This window comes from Schistocerca cancellata, chromosome 4 (genome assembly GCF_023864275.1).
Source record: "Schistocerca cancellata isolate TAMUIC-IGC-003103 chromosome 4, iqSchCanc2.1, whole genome shotgun sequence".
NCBI lineage: Eukaryota > Metazoa > Arthropoda > Insecta > Orthoptera > Acrididae > Schistocerca > Schistocerca cancellata.
In genome coordinates, this window is record NC_064629.1 from 818,835,469 (window position 1) to 818,848,372 (window position 12,904).

At 40.2% G+C, this 12,904-nt stretch overlaps 1 protein-coding gene across 15 annotated transcripts in view; it reads right to left on the reverse strand.

The window, feature by feature from the left end:
- Positions 1–12,904, reverse strand: part of LOC126184838 (battenin) — a 236,288-nt gene that overhangs the window by 79,714 nt on the left and 143,670 nt on the right. For 3 of the 15 annotated variants that reach the window (XM_049927437.1, XM_049927441.1, XM_049927438.1), the window contains one exon: positions 1,412–1,596. The exons of 10 other annotated variants lie outside the window; for them this stretch is intronic. The gene's annotated coding sequence lies outside the window, so the exon portion shown is untranslated. Of the gene's footprint in view, positions 1–1,411; positions 1,601–8,108; positions 8,122–12,904 lie in introns of all 15 variants that reach the window. 2 more of the 15 variants (XM_049927440.1, XM_049927444.1) reach the window with 2 other exon arrangements.

The following is a 12,904-nucleotide window of genomic DNA, read 5'->3' on the forward strand; positions in this document are numbered from 1 at the left end:
AGCCACTGTCTCACATGTTTATCTCTGCTCATTACACATAACAGAAGACAGAGAGTAGCACTGGTGCAGGAACACTGCCATTGAATGTTCTAAGATGGAAGAAGGCTGCCTAGACTGAAGAGTCATGTTACACATTGATAACAGGATACAAGTACTTTGAAAACCACATGAGGCAATTTATTCCACTCACCACTATAGCACCTTTCAGCTAGGCATTGAAGGTATTCACATGTGGGGGAATATTTATGTAATGCTCCATAAAGTTTTCTTAAATACCAGCACCACAAGCTATATGGACAACACAAAACTCAATATTTCTTCCCAATTTACATCAGTTCATTCATTTCATTCCATGCACAGCTCCAGAAAAGCAAAATCTTTAAATCTGGACAGCTCTTACACTACACTTTATTAACAAGTGTATAAATCAAGTTACCTTCCATTAGGAATGTGGGTGCACTCAACGACTGTGATATGATTTTCAAATGATAGAGCACAGCAATCAGTCCTCCTTTTCTTTCACATTTTATTAGGCAAATATAGATTTCGGGTAGTGCCTAGCCATTATCAATGCACTATTTGATGGTATCAATGCATGTCCTAGTTTGTCAGTCCCCTGTTGTTCAGGTTTCTGTCACAGTTTGTTCAAGACTACTAGTACAAATATTTTATCACTGCTGTCAGGAGAAAGTCGTATTTTGAAATTTTTGGGTGTTATCATCACAAGGAACATTTCCCATGCCATTTATTTCACGAATACATACCAAGAGCATCACTATCACCTTCAACTTCAAGTTCAAGTTCAAATTCATCTAAGCCTTCATGTACCAAGTTCTGTGTGGTTAAATATGACATAGTCTGGTAGATTTCTCGCAGACTAAAACATCTATTATGTTCATCACTCTACAATTTAAAGACATGAGAATAATGGTACAGTTTCTTCCACATACTTCAGACCAGATCTGCACTTGGTCATCCAATCTTACTACATTTCTTGCTTATGTTGCAATCTCATTTGAATTATAGATGGAACTGAAGCAGCATTCCTGCCTTTGATTTGGTGCTAAATACGATTTTGAAAAAGTCATATTGTATCTCAAATTCCGAAATGTAAATAAAAATTTGCTTGTAATAATTGTGAAAATACAGATTTCAAATAAATCAGTCAATGATAGGCAAACAAATTTCACATGTTAGTAAGTGTTATGGCAGTTAAGTGCTGCACTTTAAGCATAAGAAGCAACTAAGCTGTCATTAAAATGAAAGTAGGATCTACTATGAAAAAAAATGAAGCATTTCAGAGAGACAATTTAACATTCAGTCAGAAAGATGATTGTCATTAATTGCACTCTCAGCCTGTACTCCAATACACAAAATTCATATCACATTTCCCTCTGTTTAATATTATTACCTCCATTCAGCCTGCTACAATAGCAAGTGCATTAAGTACATGGTCCCTAGATCAATAAAGTAGCTAGGACCAATTCATGTCCGCTCAGGAATCATGACAAAATTTGGTGCACTGGCCAACCTGAATATGGCCTTATGGTTATACTTCACGCCCATTCTGGCAAATGTTCAGCTTGTTCCTCATCTCTGCCTCAAAAAAAAACCACAATAGACAAACACATAAAACATGATAAACATACAGAAGCAAAATTAGACAAATCACAAATATGTTGAAACACATATCCTTCCTCCACAGATTTTCAGCTGGTGTAACCTCTGATTAAACATGGTTAAGTTAGTGTAAGAAAAATACAGTGCTGTATTAGATTTGACAAAGCTGTGGAAAAAAGCAGGCACCACTAAAAAGTGAAAATTGTTGAAATTTGATGAGAGATATTTACTAATAATCAACAAGGCCCCTAGAAAATGCATAATAAATCAAATAACTTGCTTGACGCTTCTACAATTTTTTATAGGAACACAGTATTTTCTGACAGATAAGTAATGGATATTCTGTTGTTTCTATGATGATTATTATTATGACTTTAAGACATGGAATTGCTTGGACACTAGTGCCCACGCATAAAATAAATTGTGAGGACTGTGGTTAATGTAAATTAAAACAACAACAGGCTATACAATGACAGGCTATACAACAACACAGGAACAATACACTAACACAACAGACACAATTTAAAATAAAATACAACTCTAAGGAATGACATAAAAACAATAACACAAAACATGGATTTAAAACAATGCAAAATAACTGCCAATAAAATGCATTATAAAATAGTCGGTCTAGAAAATTTAAACTGGGACCAGATCTCTGTGGTTTGTCATACTTGTCTTATAGTCATTTAAAATAGCAGGCAGGTTGTGTAGAGAACACAGGAAAACCCTCAGGTCAGAAAATAAAACACACTCAATCAAAACATGGTGTACCGACATGCATGTTCCACACATGTCACAAATTGGCGAGTCCTTCTACCACAATAGAAAAGCATGTGCCAGAGGACTGTGTCCAACTCTTAGCCATGTCTGGGCTACTTCTTCAGCCCACTGTGGCCAGGAGGAGGTAAGCCACAGTTGCACAATAGATTTCACTGACTACAACTTATTGCCTCTCACTTTCAGTAACTGTACCCTCTTGGTCACGTATCTCCTGGCTGCTTGTAGGGGGCAGAACAAGGAGTAGGTTGGAAGAGCAAGCCTTCTTAGTGGCCACACCAGCAAGTTCATTTCTCCAGATTTCTGTATCACCTGGTAACTGACAGAAAATTATCTCCTTCTCCTGCCTTTGAATGAGAAGGAGAATGCTCTGGACGATCCTGTCTGCTGTGTGCATCTCTCCAATGGCAAGAAAGGCACTTCGCGAACTAGAGCAGACGAGGAATTTTATGTTGCTAAGATGTCATCTCCTCTGTTCCAGAGTCCTCAGGATAGAAAATAATACTGCACAGCACATAGCAAATTGCTCTAGAAGTTCTATTCTGAGAATACATTCTGGGAACATGACAGAGCAGCAGCCAAAAAGTCCCCCTGCTTAGACTCATCAGTGTTGTGGTATATGGACCTCTCACCCAGCAGACCTGCAACACATCCACACCTGTGGTACGGGAGTGGCCTAACCCAGAAGAGATTACATCAACAGGTGACAGAACTTCAATCATGCACGCTGACTAGGCAAGCAGGTGGCTGTGTGAGAACCACTACAGGTTGCTGGCGCCACAAATCTGAGAGCCATGTGACTGAAAATAGTTCCTGTAGTATCCCTACCCGGACTGCATATTTAGGGCAGCACAACACCACTTCAAGCCAGTCTTCAGTCGAGCTCTGCATCAGGTGTCAAAAGGACCCACAGTTCTGCAATCAGAGTCTCGTTCAGAATCTTCGCTACGTACAATGCTCTGCCACTCATCAACCAGCATCAGCCGAGGAAGCTCCCAGTGTCTGTCACCACGATCACCAGGACTTGGCCTCTGCATCAGTGTCAGCCAGGAATTAGGTATCACTCATCAACCTTATCTTTGTACATCATTTTTCTACCAAGTGAACCTTAGACTGTATCTTGTTCTGTGACCAAGAGAATATCACACTTTGAATGTTTATATGATTAAGGCACTCAGCCTAAGTTAGGTCTAGTGTAAATTCAAGGCTAATCACAACATTTCACAAACTATTGTAAGTGATTAACTTTTCCCCAAGGAGGAGCTTTTGGTTGACGCATTTATTAATAAAACTGTTCTACATTGTTTACCTGGGCTATGTTTTCATTGCGCCTCAATTGGCACAAAACGCATCAAGTATAAACACTAATGAAATCCCACTGTCAGTTTGAGATCTTATAAAATTTATCTTTAAAAATGCGTTCTATCAAATAGGCCTTATGGCAAGTCGTCAGTTCTAAAGTTAATCTGGGACCCTTTACTACCCAGGGATCTCCAACTCCACCCCTGACTTGGGCACCTTAATTCTATCAACCTGTTTCACTTCCAAGATCCTCTCATGCAAAGATCCCAAATAGCCTTATTACACATGAACAGTTGTTGAACAAAAATTCCTGTCATGGCCATGCAATGTAAATCAATGTTGGCGATTTTGGAATAGACAAAACCCTATATGCTTGGTGCACTATGAGGAGGAGCTGTCCTGTCGACAATGTGGACTCACAAGCATCTCCACACAAGCTAGGAATTGGACTTGTGTTGTAAGTCTCCGTTATAACCCGATTCCCCCACACCACACCAAATCTTATAATTTATGGTACAAATGTCTTGCTGATCCATAAATGTGTCATCTATATTTGAGGTGGGACTGCATGAAGAATTTAGAAAACTGGAGCAGCCAATCTGTCTGCCCTCCTGGACCTATGATTAATGCATTTTAAAGATTTAAAGACTTGAGACATTTCATATCTTTGAGGTGTAATAGTTGCAATAGTTTCTCATGAAAGAGGAGGACCAGGAATTTCATCTTTTCTGTAGAATTTACAACAGACAAATTAAAAGGAGAACAAAAGTGATTAAAAAGAACACCAACAGTTGTCCGAAAAGATAACTTACAATTTGTGACATTCACCTATCTTCCAGCATCCTGATGGTCATTTGTAACTGATGAGTGGCTGTTGTGATGATGAAAGACTCTATTTTGTCACTTTTCATCTTTGAATTTTTATCTTCTCAGTGTATTTCAGGCAGTCTCAACCTCATACTGGGTGGGCACATTTTGCTTGAGATGAAAGTCAATGCCAGGTTCATGGGCTGCCTTTCTGCATTTCCCGCACATGGTTTTTGGGTTGAGTTGGGTTGGGTTGGGTTGGGTTGGGTTGGGTTGGGTTGTTTGGGGAAGGAGACTAGACAGCGAGGTCATCGGTCTCGTCGGATTAGGGAAGGATGGGGAAGGAAGTCGGCCGTGCCCTTTCAGAGGAACCATCCTGGCATTTGCCTGGAGTGATTTAGGGAAATCACGGAAAACCTAAATCAGAATGGCCGGACGCGGAATTGAACCGTCGTCCTCCCGAATGCGAGTCCAGTGTCTAACCACTGCGCCACCTCGCTCGGTACATGGTTTTTCTTTATACCTCTAACCCTTAGGGTTAGAGGTATAAGACTTAACACTAAAGTGAAGGAAGGTTGCGTTGATAAGCTCAGAATTAGTGAAGACCACAAAGAAAGTGGTGGTCTTCTACAGCTCTCTGTTATTTCTTCCAGTTATTTTTCTCACATCAATAATTTCTGTCACTCCTATTCTTGTTTTACTTCCCAGACATCCATTTTCCACACCACAGCATGTGACTACCTCACTCAAGTTAATAATGTTGTGCACATCATTTACTATGTTGAATTCACCCAGAGTTTCCAGTTTTCTTAGAAGTTCCAACTGCTTTTGTTTGTTAGTTTCAACTAGAAAGGCACTGTTTCACACTTATTTCACAGATTTTAGAATATAAAAGAAAGCCATTCAAAACCTTTATAAATAGATAAGGGCACACTTTCAAAATCACCTCTTTATTTTTAATAACAAGAAATATATTTTGGTTCATTAGTGAACCCTTTTTTCTAATTCCCTTCTGGCCATCAAGAGGACTGGCCTTTCTCAGCCTTCTTTTGTAGTGGGTGTTAGCTACTCCTTGGAGTCCACTCGAGCTACTTTGAGAGTTTAAGACTGTCGAAGGACCCACTGACATCCCATGAGCAGCTAGAGAAATAAAGGTCCTAAAACTTTCTGGTAGATTCTGGAAGTAAAAGTCCTCTCAGACAGCTCCACTTGCCTAATTAAGCCTTATACAATTGAGGTGCAGCAGGTGACCCAGAGGTTACTCACTGATGACTGTTTGGCCTCAGCAGCTGACCAACACATCGGCACATAGTACACCTTGAGGTTAAGGTATTTTTAATGGAGGTTTTTTTCACAATCTGCATGGTCCAGGCAGTTAAGCCATGATCCCCACTCCCTATGATGCACAATGTTCCGCCACAGTGCTGCATGGTGGCTGCTGAAGCATGCAGAAAGTTTACAGTAATAGAGGACTGATTACACTCGTCAGTCCACAGTTCACCAAACTTATACCCAGCAAAACCAGACTGAGTACCCTGCAGTATTCATCACCTGGCATGAACCTGGGGCCCTGCATGGCTCATTATATGCCACAGATGATGATGTTTATGATCCACTGTATATTTGAACATCAAGGAAGTTTTGGGGAAACTTTTGTTTAAGACTCTGTGCATTGTGAAACGAGACTCAAAAAAGCCTCACTATTGTTCACAATTAACACAAATTTGATGTCCATTCATATAGAACACATGTTCACAAACATCCAGTAAAAATCCATTGAAGATATGGAACTAAATAGCAGCACACTGAGTCATTAAAACGTTTAACATGTCTGGAGATTATCTACAAAACAGGCATAATGTGTTTCAATGAAACTCATGTGTTGGTATTACATGTAAAAATTTGCACATTATGTCTTGTAAACACTGCCTATCAGAATACTGACTAAGCAACCCATGGAAACAAGTATGAAACTGATAAGAAAGGCACAAAATCGTCGTTGAAAAGACTTGGCAAAAACTGATAGACCAATGCAGTGATATGCAGACAGCATCCACAATTATTGTCACAAAATGTGTAATTTTTACTACATATGTTTTAGAGTAATGAGCTTGGTCTTCAACTTTACCTACAAATGTGTCTTCTGTTGCATAATGTTCATATCTTGTGAGTAAAGTCAGTCATTTGGGACACACACAGAGCAATAACTGTTATTATATACACTGAGGTGATAAAAGTCATGATATAGCAATATGCACATACACATATGTTAGCAGTATCACATATACGAGGCGCAAAGAACAGTGGGAGCTATCATTTGTACTCAGTTGATTCACATGAAAACTTTTCCAACATGATATTGGCCACATGATGGGAATTAACAGGGAAGGCGGAATGGTAGCTGGAGCTAGAGGCATGGGACATTCCATTTTGGAAATCGTTAGAGAATTCAATACGTCAAGATCCACAGTGTCAAGAGTGTGCCGAGAATACCAAATTTCAGGTGTTATCCCACACTACGGCAAACACAGTGGCCGACTACCTTCACTGAAAGACCAAGAGCAGCGGCATTTGCATAGAGTTTTCAATGCTAACAGACAAGCGACACTGGATAAAATAACTGCAGAAATCAATGAGGGATGCACAACAAATGTATCCATTAGGACAGTGTGATGAAATCTGGTGTTAATGAGATATGGCTGCAGCCGAGCAATGTGAGTGCTCTCCTGGGCTTGTGACCCCATCTATTAGACCATAGATGACTGTAAAACCATTGACTGGTCAGCTGAGTCCTGATTTCAGTTGTTAAGAGTAGATGGGAGGGTTTGAGCACGGTGCAGACCCCCAGAGTCATGGACCCACCCCTGGAGTCATGGACCCAGGTCATCAACAAGGCACTGTGCTAGCTGGTGGTGGGTCTATAATGGTGTGAGCTGTGTTTACATGGAATGGAATGGAATGTGTCCTGTGGTCCAACTGAACCTATCATTGACTGGGAATGGTTATGTTCAGCTACTTGGAAACCATTTATAGCCATTCATAGACTTCATGTTCCCACACAACGATGGAATTTTTATGGATGATAGTGCACCATGCCACTGTGCCACAATTGTTCCTAAGAGGTTTGAAGAAAATTGTGGACAATTTGAGTGCTCTACATTAATCTCATTGAACATGTATGGGACATAATAAAGAGGCCAGTTCATGAACAAAATCCTGCACCAGCAACACTTTCGCAATTACGGAAAGCTATAGAGGCATCATGGTTCAATATCTCTGCAGGCGACTTCCAATGACTTAATGAGTCCATGCCACATCAAGCCACTGCACTACACCATGCAAAAGGAGGTCCGACTTGATATTAGGAGGTACCACATGACTTTTGTCACCTCAGTGTACTATTTACACATAACATTTTAATATTAGCCTCTAAAGTGACTTGCAAAAAATGTCAATTTCAAAAGTTTAATGGTGAACAAAGAGTACTGTAAAAATGATGAAAGGCCCAAGATAGAAAAATTAATGTTAAGAACATGACATTTTACTGGTTATTAAGCTTTATACAGCATTTTAAAAGAAACAAGATAAATATCACCTACCTAGGAGAGAGACCTATGAGGAAGAAGCAGATGTAGATCAGTAAGTTCAATCAATTGCATGAAAGCTTCTTTTTAAAGATAAAAAAAAATGAAAACAAAGGTGGTAGCATAGCAGCTGGCGATGCACCACCTGCAAGGGATATGAAATTGTTACTAACACTTACAATGAAACAACAGCCGAAAATCATAAAAACTGAAAATACATTCCAGTTCAGCATAGATGTCTTTCCTTCAGAACAGATTTCTATTTTACTCCACATCCTTTTATAAATAAGTTGTTGATGTACAAGAAGACACATCTATAAACATTACGGGCTGTCACTTTGAACAGGGACAGTACTGAAAAAATCATCAAAGCACTAAATTTTATAGACTAAATTTCCTTTATTTCTGTTTATGATCACAAAACTTTTGGTCCTTAGACTACTGGTTTCAGTCAGTGATAATCGTCTTCAGATTGTCAGCAAAAAGGTGGGAAAACCAAATAAAATTAGTGAATAGTCTACATCTTTAAACAACAAAATATGCCATAGTGGAAGTAGTACTTTCTTACATAGTACAGTGGTACAATGAAGAAAAAGAGCTGTGGCTTGTGGAGAAGAGATACTAAATGATAATCAATTAAGATCAAAATGATGGGTAGTATGGATTTCCCGTCAAGTCAAGCGTTAACCTAGCTAACTATTGAATGTGATGATACTAGTCTGTTTCCAAATCAACACTCATTCTCCACACTAATTTTTCCTTAGCTTTCCCTCCTCTGGGTTATCATGAATGACATGTAACTGCTTCCATTTGTACTGGAACTGCAGGACGTGTGAGGGAACTAGTTGGGTTCTGTTGCTTCAAGGTTGACCACTGAGATTCTGTAATACTCCACTAACCTTCTGTAGATGCCCTTGACCCAGCACAGATGTGTGTTCAGGATACGAGTTCGTTGTTCTTGAAGTGAGGCTGTAAAATAACTGGCGAGATGGCCGAGGCTCTCAGTTCTACTAAGCAATTGATAAGTTCCAATTATGGGATGTCAATAGCTTTTCTTTTTATTCACAACACACAAAGCAGACAAAGATACAAACTGATAATAAGACATTATGCCTAGATGGGCTTACAAACCCTCACATTTCACATGTTACATTGGAATCAATTACGACCCTATTACATTACGTCTTGCAGAAAACATCTTCACAAAAATGACACGCTGTTACTCTTAATTCTCTGCTTTGCATGAAGAATCACGCTATTTGAATACAATGTTATTCGGCACACATTCAAGTTCTTAAATGAGCAGCCAGTAATGCGAACCATACCATTCAACTCTTTGTTCCCAACTGACTGAACAATCCGAATCACTTTGCTTCATAGTGCACTTTTGGCAGAGCCAAACAGGCACATAATGCTTCATCTGAAAATCATAATTTTAATGTTGATAAAAATTTTCATAAAATTAGATATGAAAAAAGTGGATTAAACCTTGCTATTGAGAGTGTGTTTAGCCTGACAGACAACTAAATCTGAATTATACTTTATCAAATATTAATAAATGAATCTTAGTAGTTTGATGCACTGGCTCCTGTGGTGGTAATCAATCAGATTATCCTCCTACTAATACCTGGTTAATTTCTCATTTCTGTAGCATCTGTTGTCTGCCTCTCTACCCACTTCTTACACCATGCCTCAGTTAATGCAGTCTCAGCCAAACTATGAAGTGAATCTTGGGATGGAATCTTATGGCTCCAAAACCAGAAATGTCACAATAGTACTTTTAAAATATGTATGTCTTGTCATATTTTAATGTTCATATTTTCCATGTGCATAAAAGTACTGCTTTTCATTATGGCATAATTTATTATTTTAAGATGTAGACTTTCCACTAATTGTTTTTCCCATGCTTTTGCTGCAGATTTGAAGATCATCACTGTTGACTGAAACCGTTTGTGAAAGGACCAAAAGTTTTGTTGATCATAGATGGAAACAAAAGAAATTCATTCTACACTTTCCAGATCACTGTTTTATTCACAACTAAGGTGTAGCTTGTAAGACTAAATTTTGGAACAAAAAATTTCCCATTCAATATGGAACAAATATTCATAACTGTTTTATTTGGTAACATTTTATGGCACAGAAACAGATTTCTCCTATTCATGCTCATATAAAATGATGCAAACTTTTTCGTATTACCACAATCAAAATGCAACTGTAAAGTATTTTTTTTAAACTATTACTTGAACAACAAATGCTTTTTTCCAAGCCAGAAGTTCCTACATTATAATCTACAGCTGAAAACACTTCTTTTTTGTTCATATGAAAGGAAATTAAAAGTAAAAACAAGATCAATAAACATGCTTTTGATTTAGGTATGACTGTACTGCTGAATACAATATCCATCATATACACTCCTGGAAATTGAAATAAGAACACCGTGAATTCATTGTCCCAGGAAGGGGAAACTTTATTGACACATTCCTGGGGTCAGATACATCACATGATCACACTGACAGAACCACAGGCACATAGACACAGGCAACAGAGCATGCACAATGTCGGCACTAGTACAGTGTATATCCACCTTTCGCAGCAATGCAGGCTGCTATTCTCCCATGGAGACGATCGTAGAGATGCTGGATGTAGTCCTGTGGAACGGCTTGCCATGCCATTTCCACCTGACGCCTCAGTTGGAGCAGCGTTCGTGCTGGACGTGCAGACCGCGTAAGACGACGCTTCATCCAGTCCCAAACATGCTCAATGGGGGACAGATCCGGAGATCTTGCTGGCCAGGGTAGTTGACTTACACCTTCTAGAGCACGTTGGGTGGCACGGGATACATGCGGACGTGCATTGGCCTGTTGGAACAGCAAGTTCCCTTGCCGGTCTAGGAATGGTAGAACAATGGGTTCGATGACGGTTTGGATGTACTGTGCACTATTCAGTGTCCCCTCGACGATCACCAGTGGTGTACGGCCAGTGTAGGAGATCGCTCCCCACACCATGATGCCGGGTGTTGGCCCTGTGTGCCTCGGTCGTATGCAGTCCTGATTGTGGCGCTCACCTGCACGGCGCCAAACACGCATACGACCATCATTGGCACCAAGGCAGAAGCGACTCTCATCGCTGAAGACGACACGTCTCCATTCGTCCCTCCATTCACACCTGTCGCGACACCACTGGAGACGGTTTCGAATGGTCCTTGCCGATACCCCAGGAGCAACAGTGTCCCTAATTTGCTGGGAAGTGGCGGTGCGGTCCCCTACGGCACTGCGTAGGATCCTACGGTCTTGGCGTGCATCCGTGCGTCGCTGCGGTCCGGTCCCAGGTCGACGGGCACGTGCACCTTCCGCCGACCACTGGCGACAACATCGATGTACTGTGGAGACCTCACGCCCCACGTGTTGAGCAATTCGGCGGCACGTCCACCCGGCCTCCCGCGTGCCCACTATACGCCCTCGCTCAAAGTCCGTCAACTGCACATACGGTTCACGTCCACACTGTCGCGGCATGCTACCAGTGTTAAAGACTGCGATGGAGCTCCGTATGCCACGGCAAACTGGCTGACACTGATGGCGGCGGTGCACAAATGCTGCACAGCTAGCGCCATTCGACAGCCAACACCGCGGTTCCTGGTGTGTCCGCTGTGCCGTGCGTGTGATCATTGCTTGTACAGCCCTCTCGCAGTGTCCGGAGCAAGTATGGTGGGTCTGACACACCGGTGTCAATGTGTTCTTTTTTCCATTTCCAGGAGTGTATTTAAAACAATGTAGTGCATTTTTATTTTCAGCCTATGAAAGTAGATGTATCAATATTACACAGCGTTAGCATAATAAGCAAGTCGATCAGTGCAGGATTTGTATCTCTACTGAGTCTTGCTGTTTTCCAGAAAAAGTAATTCCATCCCTAAAAGAATGATTTCACTAGTGTTATTACGTAGTCATGGGTTTGTCATGCTCTAGATTTTTCTGCATTAATGGCATTTTCTGAAGGTCTTCAAAACCTACAAGTCACTATATGTGGCATATTAAAGGACAGACCTTCTTTTAATTCAAAAACATTACCACAAGTTCATGCTTTCAAAGACTCTGGAAAACTGAATGCTCATGCTGCAATCCATGATGCCCACTAGACTTCATGATGAGTAGATTGGTTAATTTTTCAAAGTCTTCTTCTTCTTCTCATAGCATACAACCATGTATGGGTCTTCATCTCTTCAATAAGTTTCCTCCATTACGCCCTCTTCAGTGCAGTTCTTTGCCATCCTCTGACTTTGAGAGATTTTATATCTTATTCCACATCATCTGTCTACCACTTTCATGGCCTTCCTCTCTGTTTTCTTCCAGTTGGTATGTGCTTCTGAAGTTACTAACATCTTAAGTGTCAATATTGTATCAAAGACATAATATATAGGTTATAATAATTGCTATGGTGATTAATATACAGTTAACGTGTCAAAAATCAAAGTATGTTTGTAAAAAATGTGATGAATGTAATGTGGAAATGATATGGATACTCCAGCTATACTCAGCTCCAACGCTGAATGTGGAAACATGTAAATGAACTGAAGACGGGCTCAAAACCAAAACCAGTTATGTGTTAAGTAAAATCACCTTCCATTGTGACTGGTAGTGTTTATTATTATACAACCTATAAAGGAACAGTCACAGAGTTCAATTGCCTCCATTATGGATAAAATTCACAGAAATATACCTAGATGGTATACCAAGCAGTTACAATTCATTCATCATTTCTGCCCTCTCAAGACTATCAAAAGCCTGCTTGAAATCTACATAGAGGTTATGAAGCTC